The 4871-nt window shown below is 35.6% G+C and overlaps 1 long non-coding RNA gene across 1 annotated transcript; it reads left to right on the forward strand.

The window, feature by feature from the left end:
• The first annotated feature begins 750 nt into the window (after nucleotides 1-750).
• On the forward strand, nucleotides 751-2164 carry LOC140342298 (uncharacterized). The gene is made up of 3 exons (XR_011923033.1): nucleotides 751-942; nucleotides 1188-1263; nucleotides 1401-2164. It is a non-coding gene; the product is annotated as an uncharacterized lncRNA (long non-coding RNA).
• The last annotated feature ends 2707 nt before the right edge of the window (nucleotides 2165-4871 follow it).

The following is a 4871-nucleotide window of genomic DNA, read 5'->3' on the forward strand; positions in this document are numbered from 1 at the left end:
TTCTTGAGTATTGTAAACCATTTATTTTTACATCGGGAACTAAACCAACATTGCTTGTAAATTAATTGAAATATTGTAAACGTCAATGTCTTATTATAGTGTATTGTACTATTATTGTGAATTGTTAGAAACAAGCCTTGTGATTGTGAATCTATTATTTGTAAGTATTGGTGACACTAAAACAGTTGTAAGTACTGGTGATAATGAAACATCTAAGTGATTATTAGATAAAGTAAGCCCTCCTTATTCAATAATAATTTTTTTTCTCTATCTTTTTTCCCTTCCAACCTATGGGGGACGGGGGCACCCATGCTGATATATTTCTCAGATGGGTGCCTATAGGTGATATGACTGAAAAGTGAGCCCTCTACTACAGGGCTGGCTTCCTGCCCTCACCCCCCCCCCCCCTCTCTCTCCCCTGTTTGGACCCAAAACTTTTGTTTTTGGTCCAGTACCTGTGAGATACCCTACAGGCATACACCTAATTATTGATTATACCACTTATCGTTTAATAGACATTTTTTTCCCCTTTTTCCCCTTTCTTGTTAGTTTCTGTATATTAGAACTCCCTTTTATATCGTCCTTTCCATTTCCCCTCTGCAAAGAAAATGTATACATGAGAACTATGACAACAACACTACACTCCGGTGTGACATAGTATCGCGAGATTTCGCCATTTCAATAGTATGGGATGTGTGATCTTACGATATCCCGCCACCCAACAGTGAGAAGAGCGTGGTCTGGCGAGATCTCGCCTCCCAGCACACAACGCGCAGCTGTCATTTAAGGACGAGATGCCGACCAGTGCAGACCCTTTCGATTGGTGGTGTCCCATGCCTTACTCCACTTGTACCACCAAGGTTCTTTTTAACAGTAAATTCGCCATGCTATGGCTCCTTACACAAACTTTCTTCAGAAATACCTTCAATTTATAGCACATGGGTAATGCATTTATCATTTTTTAAAAAAAATGTTTTTCCTCTTCCAGCATGAACCATATTGATGGTCTATACTACTTCTGAGTCCCTTGAATTCATTGATTTATAAATTCATGTAAGTTATATGTAACATCTATACCATCATTTAAACGCCCTCCCTCCTCCTTTCTTACAAAAAATGTCATAATTTCTCTTGTTACTTAAAATAAAAATCCCTCCTTTTTTCTCTTCTCTTTTTTTACTCCCCAGAATTTGGGGTATAGTCACGGTGACACTTGACAGATGCTTTTACTCTCACCTTTGCATAGTGGTGTGATACTTGTAAGTAAGTGTAACTTTATATATCATATATATGATTTTTGTTTTGCCAGATATTAGAATATTGGATTGTAACAATATATATATATATATATATCTTCTTATGTTTTCTTTACTTCCAACGAACACATTTTACTTTACCAGATGGGTATCTCAAGCAAATCCCCTGAGGAAGCCTAACGGCGAAACGCATTGGGTTTGAGACTTTACTGTACTACATATGTTGTATGTAACCACTTAAAATTTCAAAATACCACTAAACTTAGTTATGTTATGTAATAGTGTTGAGTTAGACTCTGTTAGAACTAATTTTTGAACACAAAACATTAAAACTGTTGCTCTAACAAAGAAGTAATGACCTTTTAAACCCACTCCAGGTTTGCTGGATCACCCAGCTTCACAGATGAAAAATGAAGATTTGATATCCTCTAGAAATGTTGCAAAATGTTATTTCCCCACCAGCTTTGGTCTGCTAGTCATCAGTTAGGCAATACTAATATGAGAAGGTAAATCCCTATTCATCCACCACCTCTATGCACTGTGTAAAAGGCAGGGCAAATCACTCAGTGAGGAAGGTGTAAGTCAGCCTTTATCAGTGTCAACCACCTATTAAAAGTCATAAATATATCATGTACCAATATATATCAAGAGATAACTTATGTATTTCATATATTTCTCCTATTTTGTAAAATATTTAATGTATAAGTGTAAAAAACATAAATATTAACCGTATTCACTAATAATGAAATATTTTAAAATATTTAAATCAATAGTATGTTATCATCCGACATTCCATTCCTGATGGCATTTTTTTTATTGGAAAATTGTGGGGTATTAGTCTTTCTGCTGTGTAGGAATTTAATGCAACATTATGCTTAGCATCCTTGCAAAATACTGCATAATAAAACCATAGACTAAAGTTCACCTCTCTGATTCCACTTCTGTGATATCACACTGGGGTAATTTATACCATACCATGTACCGGATTCAAAGTGACAAGAAAGAATTATGCTCATGAATGAGTTTTATATAAGTGGGATCCACTGAACCATAATTAACTTCTAGTGAATCATAATTTACACCGCTAACTCAGCCAATTCAGCTATATCATTATATTAGAAGTATCATACCCAATTAATATGCTTGACCTCATGATTATTGGTTGTTTCCTTGTAATGGATGACCTGAAACATGATGCAGATAGATTATTTCAGGTTGGGAAATAATTATATGATTTTTTGAGATGTATAAAACAAAAATATGTAATGATATGAAGGATTTTATTTTAGAATTATGAGGTTGTTGCTCGTCTGTTTTTAGATATTGTGTAAATCATAGCAGTTTACCTTACCAAACAGTTTAAACAACCATAGTAAGTTTAAAGGGAAACTTCACCCTAGGCAGATAACCTAGCCATTTGCAGGAATTTCGTGCTGACAGCATTTTGCTGCTGGCATTATGCAAATCAATGGAACCCTAATCAGCTCATGTTGCTAACCTTCCCAGTCAACATACTGCTAGGCAGAGGACTATAGGAAATTAATGTTTCTACAGTTTCAGTTACTGCTCAAATACATATAATCATTTTTTCTGAACATAAACTATAATGGGACTAACTGGTGTTTAGAGGTAAAAAAAACAACTTTCAAGGTCAAAAAGAAAGTTGTATAGTGCAATGCATTGTCCCAAAAAATAGACATGGAAATGTCAGGTGGACCAGTGGGAACATGTCCCAAAAGAACAAAGAAAATAAAAAAAGCATGTTGTTTTTTTCCATAAATCAATTTTAAAAAATAATAGATTTGTTTATTTAAATTAGAATAAATTACTTTATTAAAATATATTATGTAGTTGGATATAGTAATTTTTGGACAAAACATTCAGACCATAGATTTAGGATATCCTAAAAATGTTTCCATTTACAAAATTAAAAAAAAAAACTGTATGGGTTGTTCTTTAATATTGAAACCAGACCTTGGTCAGGCATGCAAACTGACTGATTTGAAAAAGGTGCCCAAAGCAGGCACCCTGGAACCTGGTTGGCCAGAAAAGCTCCCCTCCTAGCTATATTATGCGCTATTTATACAGTGCCGACAGATCTTCTGTTATTACCTCTTCCAGAGTTGTCAGCATTGGATGGGGCACTATGAGGCCTCCTGTTTGGACATCACTAGACCCTGAAAAGTAAACAATATTTTAAACTTTATAATACAATACAGGTAGTCACTAGGTAAAGGACATCCGACATATGGACACCTCGTAGATATGAACGGGGCTTCCCTGCTCGCTGCTGTGCAGAACGGAGGCTTGGAGGGTGGAGGGGCCAGTTTGCATGACTTGACGAAGAAATTTTTGCTAAACACAGCTGAGGTTGTGGGTGATCTTAGGGGGGTGAGCTCTTTCTGCAGCCTCTTGTAACTCTTTATTGACCAAGACAAACTGAGCAGTTGTTTCTTTTTGCATATCAAAGCACAGCTTGCTTCATAAAGATTTTGTTTCTTTGTTTGTGATTAGCTCACAGTGAGGATTTTATATAGTAACTGACACCATGCTGCCTAATATTATGTTGAGACAAACATCTGTCCTAATTGCATTTATTAAAATAATGTACCTGTTCTGACTTACATACAAATTCAATTTAAGAACAAACCGACAGTCCATATCTCGTATGTAACCCGGGGACTACCTGTACATTTTTTCCACATGTGTTTTGTCTTTACTTCTAAGCTTAACCTTTTTTGGAAAAAGAAAAAAGGGATACTATGTAATTGTATTACACTCTCTGGCTATACACTCATTACCCTCTCCTTTTTTGGCCAGCCAGTGGGGTAAGGTATGGGCAGGGACTTTCCAATGCAACATACATAGTGCTGGTGCACACAATGCAGTTTTCAGTCTTTCCTTCTCCTTTTTGAATCTCTTCTGCCCAAGACTGAAGTTTGGAGAAACATCAGCCACAATCTAAATCAGGGTAAGTAACAACTTATAGGCAACTAGAACAATGGTTCTCCTCCCACTCAAACAAGCTTGTGTGTTTTTTATTTTTTTAATTAAAGTTAAACATAGAAAAACGAATTGAATAAAACATGAAATCATTAACTTATAAAGTCGAAATTAGAAAGATAAAAAGATTGTCTCTAGTTTTGTCTGCTTTCCCCTTTTGGATAGACATTTGTTTTTATCAATTACAGATGTTGTATGGAGTGGACAAGTTTTGATTTTTATTGTTATTCACCTGTGTCCTTGCATTGGAGAATTTACAGTTAATGAATATTTTAGCATAGATGTAATTATTGTTCTGTGGATTGTTTGTTATGAAATTGTCAGAGTACAGGGAAAGCCCCCATCCAGCCTCAAAAGACCAATTTAAAGGAAACTTTCCACCTGTGATCTTTTCCAGTGCGTCAGCTTCCAGGAAGGAGTTGTTGGATTTTCCATCTGAGTTTACAGCAAGGGAAATAAAGCAGGTGCATCTTGTTAAGGCAAATCCTCAAGGAAAATAGAACTTGACAGCATTATTGCACGAAACTCTGTTGTTTATTGTCAAATCAGTGGATTTACAGTAATTGCAAATAGGATTTGGCATTTTAAGAATCTTTCAATGAAACTCTACCC

The sequence above is a fragment of the Pyxicephalus adspersus genome, chromosome 12 (assembly GCF_032062135.1).
Source record: "Pyxicephalus adspersus chromosome 12, UCB_Pads_2.0, whole genome shotgun sequence".
Lineage (NCBI taxonomy): Eukaryota > Metazoa > Chordata > Amphibia > Anura > Pyxicephalidae > Pyxicephalus > Pyxicephalus adspersus.